This window comes from Podarcis muralis, chromosome 12 (assembly GCF_964188315.1).
Source record: "Podarcis muralis chromosome 12, rPodMur119.hap1.1, whole genome shotgun sequence".
NCBI classification, from domain to species: domain Eukaryota; kingdom Metazoa; phylum Chordata; class Lepidosauria; order Squamata; family Lacertidae; genus Podarcis; species Podarcis muralis.
The window spans coordinates 28,250,639-28,272,765 of NC_135666.1; the positions used below are offsets into that span (position 1 = coordinate 28,250,639).

General features: G+C 44.9%; 1 long non-coding RNA gene across 1 annotated transcript; it reads left to right on the plus strand.

Moving 5' to 3' along the window:
• Positions 1–8,670: 8,670 nt before the first annotated feature.
• On the plus strand, positions 8,671–13,065 carry LOC114607577 (uncharacterized). Its single transcript, XR_003709179.2, has 3 exons — positions 8,671–9,016; positions 10,933–11,018; positions 12,993–13,065. It is a non-coding gene; the product is annotated as an uncharacterized LOC114607577 (long non-coding RNA).
• Positions 13,066–22,127: the final 9,062 nt, after the last annotated feature.

Sequence of the window (22,127 nt, forward strand, 5' to 3'; positions counted from 1 at the left end):
TTTCAAGAAGGCTATTCCAAGCATTACTTTATGCTCCCTAGGAAACTCTACTTCTTAGGAGATAACTCTTTTCAGCAGCATATATAAAATCTGAGACTCAATATATTTTAAAAAATTATCCATCCTCATATTAAAACTTCTGTGGGCAATGATTTTGATCTCTGCCATCTTCATCTATTCAATCGCCATGTGAAGAATTCATACAGGAGGTGAAGCTGAGCTTTGGTGAATCCATAACATTTATCTGGAATTCAAGGAAGAAAGTGACTAGTGAGGAATAGACCTCACTTTCTCTTGGCAAAATTGCCCTCGCAAAGCAGATTCTTTTTCTCAGCTCCAGCACAATGCATTTCACGCAGAGCGAACAACTGAACCAAAGAAAGGAAACAAAATAATGATTGGATCTGTGAAAAATAAAGTTTGCCTTGAATTTGGACCTCTGGATATTAATGTTGCCATTAGAGATGGACATCTGTCTGTGCTTTTATGTACGTTGAGGGCTACTGCTCACATTGAGCGATGCTTGAAATAATTCACTTTCTTGGGTCATTGCATACTGCAATTGTATTCCTGTTTGTATCAAGAAGGCAGCACTTTTTCTTATAGCAGTGCTTGTTTCAATATAATGTGGTACCTGTTATCAATTTCTATAAAGGAGAAAGCATTTATTAAACTGCTGTGGGCCACTGAATAGTAACAACAACAATGTGCATTAATATTCCTCTTCATGCAAGTAATAATGCTGTTTTTCATAGCTAGGGGACTCTCTAGGGACACAGCTTATCAACAGGTTGTAAACAGCAGCATATGGGAATATTTAAGAGTTAGATTTTGGCAGAAGCAGACATCAAATCACTAACCAAATACCAGGTTTACTGGGCTACAAGACACGTGTGTGTGTGTGTGTGTGTGTGTGTGTGTGGTCAAACCTGCAATAACATCTGCTTTATGTTTCTTAGCTTTGTTGTATATCTCTTTACAGCAGGTGTGGGGAAGCTGTGGGCCTATAGAGATTTGACTACATCACCTCTGATCATTTACTATGCTGGCTGGGGTTGATGGAAAAGACATCAGCCTACATAGGAGCAAACTCCTAGGGACTGAGGTCCCTTTGCCCCCCCCCCAAAATATATTTGAGGGGGCCAGCCACCCCACCACCCCAGTTAATGGGCATTGCCATGCAAATGGTATCCACCACGTCTTGTGATCAATTATGTGGGGCAAGGCTTACCTGCCCCATCCCCAGTATTTTATTCAAGTTGGCACCGCTGTCAGCCTATAACATTCTTCCATGCCAGTCCATGTGTTGGTTGGGTTTGCCAGAGTAGCATATTGGTTCAGCGTGTGACTTACAAACTGGAATGTTCCTGTTTTTCCACTTCCACTGCACCACACATTTGGTTGAGCTACTTCAGCATCTGTCGTCGTGGGAATACTACGGACTTACTTTGTAGCCTTTCCTTAATGATTACTGGCCTAATTTAGATGAAACTCGCTTCGGAATAAAGGCAGGAAGAGAGCATCACATTAGTGGCACAGCTGTTAGGCAAAGGAGGCACATAGATTCAGATCGGCTGCCCATCTCTTGCAAGTGAGTAGAAAGAATGAAGGGGGGTTCCTGAACTGAACTCTATTTCACTAAGAGAGTTGCTTGGGGCTGTAAAAACTTAGGTGTGCTGCAGCAGCAAAAAAATAATGCCCTAATCAGTTTTTATTGAGAATCTTGGACGTTTTCCCCTCAATGAAAGAGCTTCCGTGAAGTTCATGGGAACAATAGGGGAAGGGCCTTAGCGTAGTGACAGAGCATCTGTTTTGCATGCAAAAGGCCCCATGTTCAATTCTTGGCATCCCCTGGTAGCACTTGGGAATGTCTTGGAGCTAACACTCCCCCCCCCCCATTGATCTTCCCTTCTACTACACCACTAATGGTGGTGCTGTGGGTTAAAACCACAGAGCCTAGGACTTACCAATCAGAAGGTAAGCGGTTCGAATCCCTGTGACGGGGTGAGCTCCCGTTGCTTGGTCCCTGCTCCTGCCAACATAGCAGTTTGAAAGCACGTCAAAGTGCAAGTAGATAAATAGGTACCCCTCCAGCGGGAAGTTAAACGGCCTTTCCATGTGCTGCTCTGGTTCGCCAAAAGCGGCTTAGTCATGCTGGCCACATGACCCGGAAGCCGGCTCCCTTGGCCAATAAAGCGAGATGAGTGCCATAACCCCAGAGTCGGTCATGACTGGACCTAATGGTCAGGGGGCCCTTTACCTTTACTTTTTACACCACTAATGGAGCGAAGGACGAAAAGGACGGGAATTCTGGTCATATCTACTTCTGAGTGAATATGCTTAGGAAGAGGCACTATGTGGTTGCTTTTTGTTGTTGCAATTTCTTTGGTGTGTTTGCCTGCCGGCTTAAAATTGAGCTGTGGCTCATTTCAACTTCTTTTCGCTTGTTCTTTATTATTATTATTATGTAAGGATAGAAATAACATCACCTCTGTGAATTAGCTTGACCGCTGAGTTGCTCCATAGTCCTCAGCTGCCAACACTGGCTGGTATGTTTAAGGTAAGCCAAATGATTCAACTGCTGCCAAAACTTTTTTTGCGGTTCTTTCTTCAAGCTAGCAGAACTGTCAGTAGAAATATCTTTCTTTGAACTGTAGAATTTGGAGACCCACCACCACTATACATATATATATATTCAAGCTGTTTGCAAAGTCCTTTTTCTGGGAACTGGTTTATTTTAGGGCCTTAATATTGATTGGCATTGTGTGGCAGCCAGTGTATTTGGCCATAATTCTGTGAAAAGCACATACACAAGAACATATGTTGATCAGGTCTATTGGGCAGTGGTGATGATTTGGATTTTGTTGCAGGCAACATTACAGCACTAAGGCTATAATTTTGTTTTACTCTCTGACGTTACAGTGCTCAAAATCTATACACATCTTTAAAACAAAAGGCCTATATTTAACCAGCATTACCCAACACGGATGAAGTAGAGGTGGATAGGATCTGCCACCTTGAGAATTCGAAAACATTCAACTGATGAGTTGGAATCTGCATGCTCTTCTGAATAATTTTTCAGACCAGTGCTTTTTTCCTTAAAAAAAAAATGTATGGAGGGACTCTAATTTTCCTACTTATATTGAAATACTGCCCCTCAATGAAGCCAAACCTAGATTCACAAAATGTTTAGGGATATGTGTATCCCTGCCTCCCCCCAGAAAAAAAAGCACTGGTTCAGACTGGTGAGTTTCCACCTTGGAGCCAGTTGCCAACCTCTCCTTCTTGAGCAAGGCTCTTAAGCAGGTAGTTGTGGACCAGATCCAGGCGCTCTTGGAGGAAACTTGCTTTCTAGAGCCACTGCAACTGGGGTTTAGGCTCACTTTTCCCACAGAAACTGCTTTGGTTGCCCTGTATGTTGACCTCTGTCGGGAGGGGGGGGGGGAATGTGACCTTGTTAATTCTCCTCAGCGTTTCTCGATACCATCAACAACGGTATCCTTCTAGAGTGGCTGTCCGAGTTAAGGGTGGGTGGCATCACTTTCCAGTGCTTCCATTCTTATGCGGATGGTCATTTCCAGAGGGTGGGGCAAAATGGTTTGAGCATATAATCCACTGCGCCACATATTCGGTCGAGCTACTTCAGCATGCCACTTCAAAGTGCTGGTTTTGACTTATAAAGCCTTAAAGGTTCAGGACCACAATACCTCAACGACCACCTCACCCCATATGAACCAACCAGGATCCTGCAATCATCATCGGAGGTCCTTCTTTGTGTGCCTCCTCCACATGAGAAGGGGCCTTTTCTGTGGTGGCTCCCTGCTTGAGGAATGCTATCCCCAGGGAGCCTTCATTACGTATCTTTTTTGTGCCAGGCAAAAAGATTCCTCTTCTCCCAGGCATTTGGCTAATTAAACAATTGATGGCCTTTTAAATTGTGTACGGGGGAACAGGGTCTATGTTAGGTATTTGTGTGTTTTTATATTGTAAATCCATGGATGAAGCATGGTATAGAAAATTAATTAATAATGATGATTTGCAGGACCTATGCTAGGCAACGTGTCGCGTGCAGAGACGTCAAAGCTGCCTTCTGCAGAGATCAGCTGCCTTATTGAACTGCTCACAGAGAATTCTGATGTACAGCTGGTCCAGCAGAGTGGAACTTGCCACTCATCAGCTGATGGGCAGTGATTTCAAAGCGGCTTTCTGGACACTTTGGCTGCTGATGGGGTTTGGCCAGCTCAGCAAAGTGCAAAGCATAGGGCTGGCAAAGCTGCTTTCTGCCAAGATCAACTGTGCAATTGAATTCATCTGATGGCCAGTGACTTCAATCCTGCTTTTATGCAGGGATTAGTTGGATGATCTAGTTGCCCGTGGGAAACCTGGTCACACAGCTGATCCAGAAGTGTCTCTGCCTGTCCAACACCTGATACCTGGGGCTGGTTGGTCCTGGTTGAGGAAAATGGCCTTGTCCGCCCCCCCCCCCCACCTTATCCATTAAAACAATTGCCGCAGGCTAACATGTTCAGAAGTTGAAATTACTTCCTCTGGCCCTCTGACTTTGGCATTTGTGCTCAGTTAATCTGGCTCAATGAGCAACAGAATTGCTCAGAATTAAGTAGATGGCTCAAGCGGATTCAAATGCCTGGTGTGCATGTCCTCATTTCATCAGGGCTAATTTTTGCATTAGCTGCATCTTAAAGAAGCAAATTATCTGCATTATTATAACCATCTTCCTGAGCCCTAATGAATCACTGTCAGGGTTTGAATTGGGTTTTTTTAAAAAGCCAGATGCTGTGCCAGCATGGAATCAACAGGATCGGCCGAAAGTCCGAAGGGAAAAGGGAAGAAGGAACTCAGTTCATGGCTGCATCCAGGAGAGGCTGAAGGGGCCTCCCATCGCGAGTGTTGTTCCAGACTCAGAACACTTACACCTTCATCAGGTCTGACTGGAACCAACACCAGGAAGGTACACCCCGGAACATTTTGGGAAAGATTCATCTCTTTCAGGCAGGGCCTGAAACATCTCATCACTTCCACAGATTTTCATTCTTTACTTCGTGTAAATCATGCCCATCTAAGTGTAGGTAAACAACAAGAAAAGCAGAAGTACTCTGAAAAGTGCAAAAGGGAAACACACACACACGAGCTTTAAGATAAATCCTTTTAAAAGCGAAAAACAATAAACCCTAACTCTTTCAACAATAATTGAGGTGGGTATGATTGTAAGGTCATTTTCAGAATGGCATATGTAGTGTCTCCCTCTGCTCCTCTCGAAAAACCACAGCTCTGAATGATTATATGTGATTGAGAGAAGCTGTTCGTGCCGCGTCGTCGGATGAAAATGGCCAATTTGCTTTTGGGCCACGTGGGGGGAGGTTTAAATTTTTGCCTTGCTATTACGTGTTCCAAGAGCAGGGTAACCTGAAGTCTGACAAATTTCTTTTATTTTGTTGCCTGAAAATGTACATCAGCTCATGGTCAGAGTAGGGGAGGGGGAGGAGAATGAATCTATGATAAAATGTATTTTTCAGATGATGATGATGAAATTCACCTCTCTTCTTTCTTTCACTTCTAATTAATTTAGCAATAGCAAAATCAGGTTTTCAACCAGTCCAGAATTCAGTTTGGGTGCATCTTTATCTTCCGTAGCAAATAATTAAAGATTATTTTAAACTGACACCCCACTTGGGACTCAGTAAAGCTTCTACCCCTCCTGAAGACTTTATTTATTTAAAACACACACACCCACACACCCACACACACACACACACACACACACACACACACCCCTGTGAAGCTAGAATGGGAGGAATACTTTTCCTTCAGTATTTTCTCTTTGCAACTTGCTTCTTTTCACCATTTTATGTCCAGGCTAAACAAACTCAGCTTCTTCAACCTTTCCTCACAGGTCTTGCTTTCCAGGCCCCTCCAAACCCTTTTCACCCTTCTCTTGGCATATTCCACTTTGCCAGTGAGTTAGTTTTATTGTAACCCAGCAGCACCCAGTGCCAGTTCAGGAGGACCCTCAATGCCACCCCCACGCCGCTGAACACAATGAGATGGCCTTTGGAGAAAGGTATTTATGGGACCGTGCTTCCAATCTCAGATTTCCCCCCCAGTGCTGGCTCTACATTTAATTTTTTTTGCCAAAGGAGGCAAAAGTCTGCACTGATGGCTCCCTCTCTTGCAAGTTCATATCTGCCCTGCCGCCACCCACAGAAGAAGCGGACAAAAGTTTCCTTCTCTGGGGCCAGCAGGGGACAAACAAAAGTTTTTCTCCACTCCCAGTTTCCTTCTGATGGATAATGAAGGGAAGAAAATCACCACAGAGAGATGCAGGTTTGTGTCCCCTCACCATCACACACCAAGAGGAAGATTCCTTAAGGCAAATCCTCAAATGATTAACTTCCTTATATCTGAATTATAAGCTTTGCCATTACACCGTTCTGTGGCAGCCTCCTAAACCTGCTGCCCAGCAGAGGTTTGGGACTATAACTCCCATCAGCCACACTAAGCTGAAGCTGTTGGGAGTTTTAGTCCTTCTTTGGGACACCTGGTTGGAGAAGGCTGTTCTACACAGGGCAGTTTGGGGGGGGGGGGAACGCTGTAGAGTGCCCTGCCTAAAGTAATGCATTGGGCTTGTTTTTCATTAAAGACAAGGGCCCTCTCTGTGGCAGCAGTGTGCCTGTGGAATGCCTTCCCTCTGAGAGGCAGCTGGGTGGAGCTTGGAGAACAGCTGCTGGGAATTGCAAGTGGAAAGAGCCTTGTTGCGCCCAGGTCCTACTTGGGGGAGTTCCGTAGGTATCTGCATTGTGAGAACAGGATGCTGGACTAGATAGGACTTTGGCCAGATCCAGCTGGACTCTTATGTGCTTACATAGCTGACGCTGACCTTATTGACTTTTTGATACCGGATTAAAACACATCTCTTTTCCCAGGTTTATGTTTGGGCTTTGATGTAACACTGCCTTTTGCTGACTGAGGATCTGCCTGTACTAAAATTAAGACAAGTGCTTTTTGTCTGTGTGACAATATTCATTACTAGAGAGTATAGGTGCCTCTTTTTCTGCTGCTCATGTCAGCCATTTTCTACTGTCACCAATGGCACTTTTATCAAATAATGAGTACCGGCACCTCATTTTTTACCAGAAGAAAAAGAAAAGCACTGACTTAAAATGTTTATATCATGGTTTTCATTTTTAAAAAAATTGATTTTGGTACATTTGATTGTTTTATTCCTGTTATGATGGAACTCACCCTGGTATTGATGATTGATTGAAGGACATGCTAGGAATCAGCCGAATGAATTTCTCCACACACCCACACATAGCTCGTTCCATTTTCCTGCAATTTTATCTTGTCACAGGGAGCCTTTCTTTTAAAAGGATGCTAAAATGCCACACTGTGAGATGGAATCCTTTGGAACACACCCTATGAATGTTAGCTGGAGACATGAATGCCTGGTGTCTGCCTAACAATGCCACAAACATTATTATATTCCCTCTCCAACTTTTCCTGCTTCTCTCTCTTTCTCACCATCTCATTTCATTTTGTTCTCTTGTTCTTTCCCTCTTCTATCTATTCCCTTTTTCATTTATCCCAGTGATATAATGTGATATTGGTGTGTGTGTGTGTGTGTGTGTGTGTGTGTGTGTGCTCAATGCAGCACACCACTTTGGTTGAAATACAATACAGTCCTTGCACATCGTGGAGAGATCTGCTGGGTTCTGAGGCAGGTGAGACAGAGCACATTTTCACAGCCCAGCTATCCACAAAGTCTTTTTCTATCAGCACTTGGAACAGCCTGGCTGGAAATAGTTCTAAGTCGCTCCTGTTATTCCTCCTTTCCCGTCCCCTACTTTGTCTCTTTCAAAAGTTTGTGCCGGCTGTGATTTTGGAAGGGTTGCTCTGAGGCTGGAAGACCAGGCTCTCTTTTCTCAGCAGCATTGCACACAGTGGGTAGTTTGAAGAAGATTATGCCATAAAGAGTAGAATAAAACGCTGCACTTAAAAGAGTTCAGGAGATGAACCACCTTGTACTCGGTTCAGGTGCTAAGCGTGCTTTGCTTTGATACCGGCATTTCAGCTGAATTTTCTTTCAGTGAGACTCACAACCAGAGGATTTACACTAGGCAATTCTTAAGACTACAGTTCCCACCCACTGAAGTGAAAAAGCAGCACAATGGGACCTGACTGGTACCCACAAATAATCTACTAAAGGGAAGACCTAGATGAGAAAATGTTGCGGTCTATAACTTCTGACTAATGCCACTCAGATGTATCATTCACAATCTATAGGAGGGCTAGAGAACTGATACCCTTCCATGTGTCATTGGACTACAGCTTTCATCATCGCTGACCATTGGTCACGCTGACAGAGTTGAAGTCCAACAGCAATTGGAAGGAATTTCTGATCTACAGCTCATATTGGACAATGACACTTGCCTCTCACAGGCCTTGAGTGGTAGGCCTCTTGGTGCTTACAGACAGTCCCCAAACTTAAAGCAGTCACTCAACCAGCAACAACAGGGCAGATAACAAAGACATAAACGCAGGGACCAGGCCCTGCAACAAACCCATGTGTCAACTTTCCCCATGTCTACTCAGGCTTATCTGTTGCAACCTAAACAATAGGCCTCTTCAGCTGTTCCTCTGACCTAGGAATACAATATCTGAGAGAAAGGAAGCAGGGATGAGTGTCCTAGCTCTGACCTCATCCCCACCACCTTCGGTGAGCAGAAGGATGACTGTGTAATATGAGGGATATACATGGAAAATTAGAGTTGTGCATTGTGCACAGAGTCTACATGAGTACATGCAATCTCTCTACTTCAGACAATCTGCCTTCAAGTCTTGGAAGAGTAACAGTAATGAAGATGGGCAGAATTTGCACACCTGATGAGTGGAACATCTCATAATGTGATGGAAGTGTTCTCCAGGTGGTGGTATGCACTGAACACACCTGCTGGGCACGGTGTTCTGCAGTGCAGAAGCAGCATCTCTTGTGGATAAGGTAACACACAGGCAGCAGTCCCTTGGTTTCTTGTATCTCTTTCCACGCTACTCACCAAGAGACTATACACATAGGCACACTGTCTCTATACCGTATTTTTCGCACCATAGGACGCACTTTTTCCCTCCCAAAAAGCAAGGGAAAATGTGTGTGCGTCCTATGGAGCGAATGCAGGCTTTCGCTGAAGCCTGGAGAGTGAGAGGGGTCGGTGCGCACCGACCCCTCTCGCTCTCCAGGCTTCAGGAAGCTATCCGCTAGCCGTGGGAGACCCAGCTCTCCCACGGCTAGCGGACCGCTGCGCTAATCCAGAAGTTTGGGGCGTGCAGAGCACAGCGCGCCCCAAGCTTCTGGGTGCCGGCAAGGTCTCGCTAGCCCTGGGAGAGCCCCGCGACGTTGCGTGGCTCTCCCAGGGCTAGCGAAGCGCCGCGCTAATCCCGAAGCTTGGGGCGCGCGGAGCTCAGCGCGCCCCAAGCTTCTGGGTGCCGGCAAGGTCTCGCTAGCCCTGGGAGAGCCCCGCGACGTTGCGTGGCTCTCCCAGGGCTAGCGAAGCGCCGCGCTAATCCCGAAGCTTGGGGCTTCGGGATTAGCGCTCCGCTCAGCCTGCTTCCCGGAGCGCCAGGCGCCCTGAAAGCAGAGCTCCAGGCGCTTCGGGAACACATCCGCAGCATGGGGAGCCTTGCAGGAATTCCCCACAGGGCTCCCCACGCTGCGGATAGCAGCCTGCTGCCTGGCGGGTGGGGCGCCCTGAAGCAGAGCGCCCCTCGCGCCAGGCAGACATCCGCAGAGTGGGGAACCTTGCAGGAGTTCCCGACAAGGCTCCCCACGCTGCGGATAGCAGCCTGCTGCCTGGCGGGTGGGGCGCCCTGAAGCAGAGCGCCCCTCGCGCCAGGCATACATCCGCAGAGTGGGGAGCCTTGCAGGAGTTCCCGACAAGGCTCCCCACGCTGCGGATAGCAGCCTGCTGCCTGGCGGGTGGGGCGCCCTGAAGCAGAGCGCCCCTCGCGCCAGGCACACATCCGCAGAGTGGGGAGGCTTGCAGGAGTTCCCGACAAGGCTCCCCACGCTGCGGATAGCAGCCTGCTGCCTGGCGGGTGGGGCGCCCTGAAGCAGAGCGCCCCTCGCGCCAGGCATACATCCGCAGAGTGGGGAACCTTGCAGGAGTTCCCCACAGGGCTCCCCACGCTGCGGATAGCAGCCTGCTGCCTGGCGGGTGGGGCGCCCTGAAGCAGAGCTCCCCGCCCGCCAGACAGACATCGGCCAGCCCCACAAGCTTGGGGGACAGCAGGGAGGCGCAGCGCCACTATCCCGCTGTTCCTCGACCTGGTTCGGTTTCCCTGACCTGCTTTTGGGGGGGAAATAAAGGGGAAATTTTTTTCCTTTATTTCCCCCCCAAAAAACTAGGTGCGTCCTATGGTCCGGTGCGTCCAATCGTGCGAAAAATACGGTAATTCACTGTCTGAGAATTACAATCCTATGAGTACAAGAGGCTGAACAATCTGCACTTCATTCTACACATGTATGTACATAGAGATCTGGCATCATCACTGTAAAGCCAATGGAAGATTTCCCAGGGAGTCTTCTAGTTATTGGAGTCTCCCAATAAGTTGATTCTGCCAGAGTAGCATATAATTGAAATTGCTAGAATTGTGCCAGTGGAAGCTTCTCATTCAAGGGCTGCTGAGATGGAGGATGTGAGCACTAGTTTCCGTTTAATGCTCTCCTAGTCCCTCTGCTCCCCAGACTCCCGCTATGGTACATGTCAAATTATTATCTACATATAAATGGACATATATCCATTAACACTAATTCGCTTCCTGCCCTCCGCCCTATTTTTCCATATATTTATTTGGCTGTACTCTCAGTAAATAAACCACAGAACATTAAAATATATTATTCTAATCCTGGTCTGGTCCCAGATCTTGTTGGATCTCAAAAGATGGAAATGTGAAGGAAGACTCTAGTGGAACCGAGGGTGGCAAGGGAACCCCAATCAGAACAGAAGGTACGAGATTATTGGTCTAAGTGGTTGCTATAGTTCTTGAATGAAATAAGGACATCACACATAGTTAAGGTGCAGTTATATTTGGACTAGCTAAGACCGTCCTAACCCTGGGTCTCCAGATGTTGTTGGACTACAACTACCATCAGCCTCATGGCCAATGATCAAGAATGATGAGAATTATAGCTCACCAACAAATGGATATCATACTACTTCCCTATGGTCTTTTCCCAGGTGGAAAAGGCATGGACCACCATTTTGTTTGGCTTCTGCTTAGCAATAACAGCTGATCACACTCCACATCTCCAGTTTAGCAGGTGCCCTTAACACCAACATATAGGGTAAACTGAGAGAGAGAGAGAGAGAGAGAGAGAGAGAGAGAGAGAGAGAGAGAGAGAGCTGTGCATTTCATCAGCATTTTGCAGACCAGATGTTTATAGCCAACCAGAAGAAAAGTCTAAATGAAATATGCACCACATAAACAACACACGTTACATGCTACGCACATTACTCATAATGCAAAGCCCAGTAAATGAAATAATTAAGGTGCAGGAATCATGTAATGTCAGTGTTCTAAACATGAAATAAAGCACAAAGGCCACAAACGAAATTGAATTTGGAACACACTGAAAATGATTCCCTCTGTCTTACGACATTATCACTTTAGCACTGTCAATGTGCTGTTTGTGGTTTGAACCAAAAGGTATTTTTAGCAAAATATAGATATATCTGTCTTTTGCTGTGTCCCCCCCTACTGCCCCCGCCGAAGTTTCCCTTCACAAATGAATCAATTCTTCCACTGTAGCAGAACAGAGAAAACCTTTGAGATGGCTCTGGAAAAAAATGCACTTGTTGGCAAGAGGATGCAGAAGCAAACAAAATGACCTGGGGGGGGGGGGAATCTGAGTAACTCATTATGCCAGCAATCCATTTTTCCAACCAAAGCCTCCTATTGGCTTTAATAAGGCTGCCCTGCGATGATTGTCACTTTCAGAAAGCTGAAATTCACAATCCAAACATCCAAATCGACCATTTCCCACATCTTGATGAAAATAAGTCTAGCACAAGCTTCACAATTTTCCATTTGAACTGTAAGCACATTATTTGGATTCTGCAAGTCTAATGAACTTACTTCCATACAAATGTGGAAACAGAAGTTTATATTGGTCCATATACCGTATTTTTCGCTCTATAAGATGCACTTTCCCCCTCCTAAAAAGTAAGGGGAAATGTGTGTGTGTCTTATGGAGCGAATGAAGGTGGGAGACTCTGCTCAGTGCTCTCTTTAAAGAGCCTTCTCCCTCCTTGGGGAAAAGCCCTCAAGAGCCGCACACATGCTCCACACGCTCTTTAAAGGGAGTGCGGCTCTTGGGGGAGCCTTAGCCACACGCAGCCTCTCCTGGGCAACAGGAGCCTTCATCCCACTGCCGGGGAGAGGCTGCAAACGGCTATCCCAGAAGCCAGGGAGCTGAGCTGCGATCCCACTTGCTGTCCTGGCTTCTGGGATTCAGAATATTTTTTTTCTTGTTTTTCTCCTCCAAAAACTAGGTGCGTCTTATGGTCTGGTGCGTCTTATGGAGCGAAAAATACGGGTAAACCTGTGGGGAAAGGTTGCACCATTTGGGATGTTTTAGTTTAGAGAAAAAGTTTAAATTTTAAAGTAAGTCCATTATGTAGCATATCATATTAAAGCCCATGAAGTTCTGAAGAGATTGGTGTTTTTAGTTTTGACGTAGCTCAATGCTGGCCTGAGCCTTTAAGGTTTTTCTGTAGCCTGACAAAGCCAAAATGGTTGTGTGGTTTTTTTTGGGAAATTTCAAACCCTCAAAGCCAAAAATGTGATGAGATGAAAAACTAAAATTTTAGATTTAAACTTCTATTGGAAGGCAATTAACATAATTATTGACATAAATTATAAAACTTACATAATTTCACCACAATGGGTAGTGAGACAAATAATGTAGTTTTTGATGGCAGATGACCTGCAGCAGAACAGAACCAACACAACATCTGACAAATACAGAGTAGAAGAGAAAATGATGCCTTCACAGTAAGAGTCAAAGACCCACTTTTCAATATAGTAAGATTATATCTCCCCTGTGGGTGAAATCTAAATTACATCTTGTCCTCAAGGCAATCACCGTTTTTTTGTTATGTAAGTTTGTTAGTAGCCCACAATGGGTGCAGAGCTATTGCAATTAGATAACTAAGCTAATACAACTCATGAGTCATGAATTCTGACACTTAGAATTTCTAGGTTAAGGGATTACTGATAATTTGGCCAGGAATTTTTAATTGCACCAGCAGGTCCTCTGGTTGCCATAATTAAAAGCGTTCTCTCCCTGCTTTAGCCAAATAATTGCTGCAAGAACCACAGGTTGTGGTTACGTGCACTGCCCAGCTGATTCCTGGACGTGCTATCGTAGGACCAACATGAAGAACGGAACGGCTCCTGCCATTATTATATGCACACATGACTTTTTTGAGCAACTGTGTTTCACAGCAACTGCTTGAGAGATGAGGTCACGCAGTTGAAAGTAATGAATCGTGCAAAACAAATGCAGATGGCTGCAGTCATGTTTTATAGTCTCTTGCAACTTAATTTGAAGTGTTCACCCGTTGGGGAGCCTTTTGTTATTTGAAAAAGGTTTAACTGCAAATGATAAGACTGATAAATCTATGGAGATTGCGGGGGGAGGGGGGGGGAATGTCTCAGTGCTAAGGGATGACTGGTTGAGTGAACAAAATGGAAGACGATGAGTTTGTACATAGAGAGAAAACATTATCTAGAGCAGCCTTTCCCAACCTTGGCTTCCCAGGTGTGGTTGGATTATGATTCACTTCATTCCAGCCCCATGGCCATGCTGGTTGTACTTCAACCACATATGGGGACCTAAGGTTGGGAAAGGTTAATGTGGAACAAGAATAGGCCCCTTTGAGCCTGAGGGTCACATTTACCCTTGGGCACCCTTTGGAGATGGGCACATGATAGCAAAGGTGTGGCTAAAAGTGGGTGTGGCTACCCCTTATTCTCACACTCAGAGGCACACAAGCCCTACCCTCCTCCTGAGTTGCACCCCCTGGATTGCTTTGGAGACAGACCCAGGGCAGGGGGCGTTGTTCTCAGGTTGGTACAAGCAGGACACATGGCCTGATCTGGGGCCCAGCGGCCACAAATAGAGGCCACGGGGTGGAATAATCCTGCTGATATTACTATACCAAACTGCCTCTCATTCCGATTTTTCTATACCTGGATCTCTCTAGTACTGTTAGTACATATCATGAAATTGTTTATGTATTGTTACTTTTTTCAGCCGCATATTATCTTCTCTTATCAATCTTTTATTGTATAGAAACCAAGTTGGGATTTTATTATGATAAAAGCAGTACATAAGAGAATCTAATAAGGAAACAATACACACTGTGTCCATTTTTTATTTCCCCCCCACTACTGCCAAAATTGGTAGGGTCCTGGGGCCTCCAAATGCTTCGTTGGAGGGTCCAGATCAGGCCAGAGTTTAGCTACCTCTGCATAGATGATAAAAAGGCAAGGCATGATTCTGAACTCATCTATATTTTATATTCAAAGCAGTATCACACCACTTTAAACAGCCATGGCGTCATGAACTGGCAGGACACCGAGGAAGGTGAAGAGGATCCTAGCGAGGGGTGTAGCCAGGATTGGTACCCACTGGGACAAGCTGAAGATGGGGAGGGGAGGCAGGGGGCTTAGGAGGTACTCAGTGGACATCAGATAATGTCAAAGTGGCAGTAGACACATCACCCGAAGTGGAGGTGCAGGTGCTCCCTTCTCTGCCAACATGATGGGCTCTGAGGCATTGTGAACAGCAGGAAGTGCACTTTAAGAGGCTGAGGCAAGCAAGAGAGCCCAGCCCAGCTTACTGTCAGGTGAAGATAATGGGACTCCTTAGGTTCAGGAAGAGGCTTGTGGTCACTCAGCTGGATTGAGCTCAGGGCAGGTGAGGATCACATGCTTCGTTAAGGCGAGAGGCACAGCATCTCAGCTGGAGCAAGCTCAGGTGCCTCAAACAAGATTGGGAGGGAGAGGGGAAGCAAAGCAAGGCAGAGACTCTTTGTCTGCTCAACTTCTGCACTTGATGGACTACGACTTCACTGTTTCGGGAGCTCCACCAGACTGTGACCCTCGGATTCCAACACTGGATCTTCTTCAGAGACAGGAACCCGGCCTTAAGGTTTGACTTTGAATCTTCCTCCTTGCATTGCACCTGAATCTGTGTTTGACCATTGGACTGTATGACTCATTGTTTTTTATTTTCCCTCCTCCCTGCTCTTTAATCAATTATTGTTGTTATCTGTAAGCTGCCTTGGGTCCCATCGGGGAAATATATATAAACTAAAACTAAAACTGACTTCAGGAGCTGTCATGTTGACGGTTTGGTTGCCAGGTGGCTTTTGTGGCCTGTGAAAAGTACTAAGCTCTGTTCAAACTGTTATAGCACTCTTCCATTCGAGTGTTTGACATTTTGAGACAGCTTGGCAGAAAGATATTAACACTTATTGAGAAGGCTGTGAAGGTGGCAAGGCAAGGTTTTGCTTTGTGAATTTGTGGTGTTAGATCACACTCCTTGTGTCGCATAAAAAAGGCAGAGGCAGATAACATGGGCAAATGATGTGTGTGTATGTGTACACACACACACACACACACAGACACACACACACCCCTTTCAGCCTCCAATCCATGTTTCAGAAATGAAAGTGCAGCGAGGGAGGGAGGAGCAAAATGACTTGATCTGAGGACTTATCCATAATTCCTCATGTCCTGCTGCTCCCCCCTCCACTCCCACCCTGAGGAATAGCACTCTTTAGCATTCAATCAGTTCAACCAGCAATTTGAGTTTTCTCCGGATTGATGTTTGTTCTGGTATAGCACTAAAGAACAGGTTTGCCTAGGGAAAGGAATGGGGCAAGAAGGAAACTGCTAGGATCTGTGTTTTCTAGCCGCGGGACAAACGGATGTGTAGGAGAGCTGTGACTTGCACTTCTGTCTTCCTGGATCATGTGCAGGTCAGGATGCAATTGTGTGGCTCTAAACTGCCTGTTAGAGTTCTGTGAGGAGGTCTGAGGGCTGTAGCTTTCCTCCTAGCCACTAAGGGCACTCAGAAAATGCAGCTGGAGCCATGCCACCCTCAGGGCTGAACATTCTCCTTCAATCTGGAAGTGGCAGGATGTGGTGGCGCCCTCCATCTCTCTGAGATACTTAGTATAGACAAGAACATGGCTGCTCCTGTGATTCAGAAGATGGTTGGCTCTCCAGATATTGACTAGGAGTAGTGGGGGCATCGGGGTGTGTGCTTGTGGTGTTGCTCACCTGGCTTCTTAATGCTGTACATTGCTGCTGGTTCCCAAAGGGGGCAGGGGCAAAACAGTGGGGAGCGGCAGTGGCAGACCCAATTGGACTCTTCCAAGGCTGGATCCTGCACTGAACAATGAGTGGAAATAGATGACTACTGAAATCCCTTCCACTCTAAAATTCTATGAGGCTGCTCACGGGAGGAGGGGACTGGAGTGAGAAAGAAGGGAAACAGCTCTTGTATTCTGGGCTTGTGTTTGTTCTTCTCACAACTCAGGTGTTTATGGGAACCACTGCCCAGAAAGGAGAGCTGAAGGGAGAGAGCCAAAGGGATCTTGACTGTGGCTCTCAGCCGTGGATCAGCCATCAGATGAGCAATCCTTCTTGTCCCTAAAGTTTAAAGAGCTCTGGTTCTGGTTGGGTGTGGCTCTTTTGGGTGTGGCCCTTCCAATTATAGAGTTGGGAAGGACCATGAGGACTGTCTAGTCCAGGGTTTCCCAACCTTGGGTCTCCAGCTGTTTTTGGACTACAACTCCCACCATCCCTGACCACTGGTCCTGCTAGCTAGGGATGATGGGAGTTGTAGTTCAACCGCCTGCAATGCAGGAATCTTTTGCCCAATGTGGGGCTCAAACCCACATCCCTGAGATTAAGAGTCTCATGCTCTACTGACTGAGCTATCTCTTACGTGAATTCTGCATTTTAAACTGTTGACTTTGATTGTATATTTGTTTTTGGTTGTAGTGTATGCCCTTCAGGATTGAATTCTTATTTTGATTGTGCACAGTGCTGTGTTCACTGATGGCCCTACGTAAATAAATGCTAATAGCAATAATAACAAATCAGTTGCTTGGTTTACATAAAATAAGTATGTGTCCCTTTCCCTTCAACACATGTTGGAAGATGGTCTTGGCATCTAAATTTATAGAGAACATCATCTCGAACCACACATTAATGAATATCTATGAAAAAAGAATAAAGAGTGGTCTCTTATCCAATAATTCTCCATTCCTGTGAGGGTAGGGATCAATAGAAAAATAATGGGATATATATTGGATGCAGGGGATGTGTGGAGCTGCTCAGCATATTCTCAGAGGCGTAAGTGTCCGTGCCCTGGCTTTATCTACTGCCATGATAAGGTCCACTGTTTGTATTCTGCTATCAATAAAGGGAAGGAACAGATGGGGAAGTCAGTAGCGGCACCAGGCTTTGCTTGCCATACACATATGTTTCAGACGGAAAGGGAGGAAAAGCTTGAAAGAGCAAAGTGGAGCCTTGTACAGCACCAGAGATAATGCAGGGCCAATGCCGTCGTGTCTGCCTAGTGCTCCAACAAAGGAGGAGATGCACTGTGCCAAACTCTCAGACCTCAGAGCTATTGTGTTTGCCAGTGCTCAGTGTAGCAGCAGGGAGAATCCGCCCCTACCCAGTGTGGTTTGACTTCCAATTTTAGCACAATTCCCAATTTGCATCTGCAGCCTGCATCAGATTAGACGACTTTGGCAATCAAACTTTGCAGGCGGCTACCGGGAGAAGCAGTAACAAAACCGGTCCCAGCTTTGACCCTTGTTTATTCATTGAAAACATTTGCGTCACTCAAAACATTTTGAGTCTTGCCTTTCAACCCAAAGGTCTCTGAAGTGATTTGCAAAATAAAACATGAAATAGAAACTGCAGTCAGGCGGCACAAGTCATTCACGATGGAATCATGCAATACGATGAAAAGATGAGCCTGCTGGTTCAGACCAAAGGTCGATGGAGTCCAGGATCCTATTCTCACTGTGGTCATTCAGATGAATGCCTGTGGGAAGCAGAACTAGAGTGCAAGATCACTCTCCTCACCTGAGATTCCCAGTGACTGTTATCTGAAGGTGCACTGCCTGCAACCATGTAGGTAGAAGATGGCAATTAGCCATTGAAGAAGAGAAGAAGAAGAGGAGTATTTTACCTGAAGGAGTCGCAAAGCAGCTAACATTCTCCTTTCCCTTCCTCCCCCACAACAAACACTCTGTGAGGTGAGTGGGGCTGAGAGACTTCAGAGAAGTGTGACTAGCCCAAGGTCACCCAGCAGCTGTGTGTGGAGGAGTGGGGAAGCAAACCCGGTTCACCAGATTACGAGGCTACCGCTCTTAACCACTACACCACACTGGCTCTCCTTTGACTGACATCCTCCATGCCATTAAATGACAGAATGGGCTGCATTGGTGTGAGCTTCCTTATCTGGGAGACCATTATTTCAACGTGGCTACTCTGAGCATGATAGAGCGATATTTTAAAGGAAAGTGTTGTTCATAAATATTTAAATAATAAAAACAAGGATTTGTATATCCATATGTTCAGCTCCAGCTCCAAGTTTCCCATGATTTAGACCAGGGATGGGGAATCTGGGGCCTCTATATGTTGTGAGTCTCCAGTGATCAGCAATGGGAGCTTGTAGTCTGACAGTGTTTGAAAGGACACAAACTTTTAAGCTGTGTCTAAGAAACTCTTCGGGCGTCCTACAGACTGTAAGAATTTTGCCCATATTGCTGTAGGTTTGTGTAGTTAAAATGAATTAAAGGGTTCTGTCACCTTCATGCCACCTTCATGCAACAAATCCACTTTAAGAAAGAATAGGACTTTCTGTGATTCTTTTGGAAAGTGACACAGGGAAATGTATTGAAAAGTATGTGGGTGATTAATGATTAACAGGAAGGCAAATCAGGATGAAGGCTCAGTATCATCTAAATGCCTGGCAAACAAATCAGAACAAATGGTCAATACAGACTGGATGTAACCTAGGCTTCCTCAACCTCGGCCCTCCAGATGTTTTGAGACTACAATTCCCAGCATCCCTGACCACTGGTCCTGCTAGCTAGGGATCATGGGAGTTGTAGGCCAAAAACATCTGGAGGGCGAAAGTGGCAGAAGGACATCTCCAAGTTTGTCTGGCAGGGCAAAAAGCCCCGAATAAAGTTTAAAATACTAACTGACTCGAAAGAAAGAGGGGGGTTTGCCCTGCCAGACTTGAGGTTGTATTATGAATCTGCAGCCTTCTGTTGGTTGAAGGATTGGTTTTTGTTGGAGAACACTGATGTCCTAGATCTGGAAGGGTTTGATAATGCTTTTGGTTGGCATGCATATTTGTGGTACGACAAGGTTAAAGTTCATAAATTGTTCAAAAACCATATTGTCAGAAGAGCAATATTTATGGTCTGGATGAAATACAAAGACTTACTAGAGGGTAAGACCCCGAGGTGGCTATCACCGGTGGAGGCCAAGGCTCGAAAAAGACTCAATATGGAGGCCTATTGGCCGAAATATTGGGAAATAATTGAAAAAACTGGAGATAATTGGAGGTTGCAGAGCCAGGAGAAATTAAAAAATAAGGTGCGAGACTGGCTACATTATGCTCAAATTCAAGAGGTTTTTAAAATTGATAAAAAAGTTGGTTTCCAGGTGGAAAAATCGAAATTAGAGACGGAACTGTTAGAACCAAAAACTAAAATACTTTCGAGAATGTATAACTTGCTGCTTAAATGGAACACACAGGATGAGACAGTCAAATCCGCCATGATAAAGTGGGCACAGGACATTGGGCACAACATTATGTTTGAGGACTGGGAAAGGTTATGGAACACCGGAATGAAGTTCACGGCATGTAATGCCTTGAAGGAAAACATTATGAAAATGATATACCGGTGGTACATGACCCCAGTCAAGCTTGCTAAGATATATCACTTGTCTGATAACAAATGTTGGAAATGTAAAGAGGCGGAAGGGACATTCTTTCATCTCTGGTGGACCTGCCCAAAAGTGAAGGCCTTCTGGGAAGTGATTTACAATGAGTTAAAAAAGGTATTTAGATATACCTTTCCCAAGAAACCAGAGGCCTTCCTCCTGGGCATGGTGGACCAGAAGGTGTCAAAGAAGGATAGATCTCTGTTTATGTATGCTACTACAGCAGCAAGAATTCTCATCGCAAAATATTGGAAGACACCAGATTTACCCACGTTGGAGGAATGGCAGACGCAGTTGATGGACTACATGGAATTGGCTGAAATGACTGGCAGAATCCGAGATTTGGGAGAGGAAATAATGGAGGAGGATTGAAAAAAATTTAAGGACTATTTGCAAAAACAATGTAAGTTGTATGAATGTTAAGAATGTGTACGATTAGGAAACTTTTGCTTCAGCAACTTGAATAGGTGAATTGGAAACTAAGTTATAAGAAAGACGAAGTGGACAATATGAAATAACTATACTATGTTTATTTTTAAGGTACAAATAAAGGGGATACAGCATTTTGAATTTAGAAACATAGTATTTGAAAGATACAGCAAGATATGAAATAAGGTAACAAATTGCTGATGTTTTAATTGCAAGGAACGCAGGGCTCGGAAGATGTGGGGAAGTCCGGTTAGAATGGTAAAAAGATTCTGGAAAGTTGGTTTTTATGTATTTCTTTTTTCTTGTACTTTCACTCTTTATTCTTTATTCTGTAAATTTCTGACTGTTCGAAAGAAAACCTAATAAAAAATATTTTTAAAAAAAACCAAAAACATCTGGAGGGCTGAGGTTGAGGAAGCCCGAATAACCTAACATCCACATAAGCTTTGTGTGAGCAGAGCAAGATGAATATTCAATAAATAAGTTTTCTGCAGGACCCTCAATAGCATATAATTTTACTCCCCAAGTTTTTCCTTATTTGTTCTGAGGAAGGGACTGAATAAATGGTGGGTGTTTGATTTCTCAGTGAGAGGACCTGCCATACCATTACCCTGAGCTGGAATTCCTACATACCCCCATCCCATGGCTGCTTTTTCTGAAGAAAGAGTGGTCAGTTTCAAGCATGCTTTGAAAGAGAATATGTGTAAAGTAGTTTTTATAATGTGGGAGTGTGGGACACAATTTAAACAGCTCAATTTAAAAGTTTCTGGTTGGACACTTCTTCTGATTAGCCACTATGATACAGATGCAAAAAGAAAGAAACTTCTGAGCTAGATGATGCCCATTCCATCTTCTTCACTTCACTGGATTTCAGTCTGGAAAGTATTTAATATAGCTTGTGCAACCAGACAAAATCAGCTTTTCAATCCACAAGGAAATTCTTTACCTTCCTCCCACAAAAGTGTCAATTTATGGCACAAAGGTTTTAGAACTTGATTGTGCTGTTACAAATTCCCTGACTTCTGAGTTTCAAATTAGATTCACCGTAAAAATAATTCACCGTAAGAGGTGGTCAACATTGTTGTTGATACAACATCCATATTTAGTACATTCGTTTCCTTTGTGAGAGGTCCTTACATTTCTAACATTATTATATTTAGCAGCACAATCCAGTTTGGCTATACATTATTCTATTTTTAGTTTTGCTGATGAAAAGCAAGGCAACTTTATGTCAGTTTCTGAATAGCATTTGAATAAGCAGCTGTTTAGGAAGCAGAAATGAAAATCGGCAAGGAGCACTTGTTTCCTTTTTTAGATATTAGGACTAGAATACTGAAGGCATGAAATCGATACCTTCCTTTTCTTACTTGATACCACAGGACAGGGTTGGAGAACCTCTGGGTCCTAATTTGGCCAACCAGGCTGTTTTCCCCAAACCACACCCACCTGACACCATATGTTGCCACTCTGCCCCTGTTGGGAAGGCAGTTCTGCAGTTCTGCCCTACTACATGGGTGCAACAGTTTGGTGGTATCAACTCCTAGAGCATCCATCATGTATCATAAGGTGGTTGGGGAGGTTGTAGGTCTGATTTTTATACCACATAATGGCTTGAATGACAGCTGTCACCC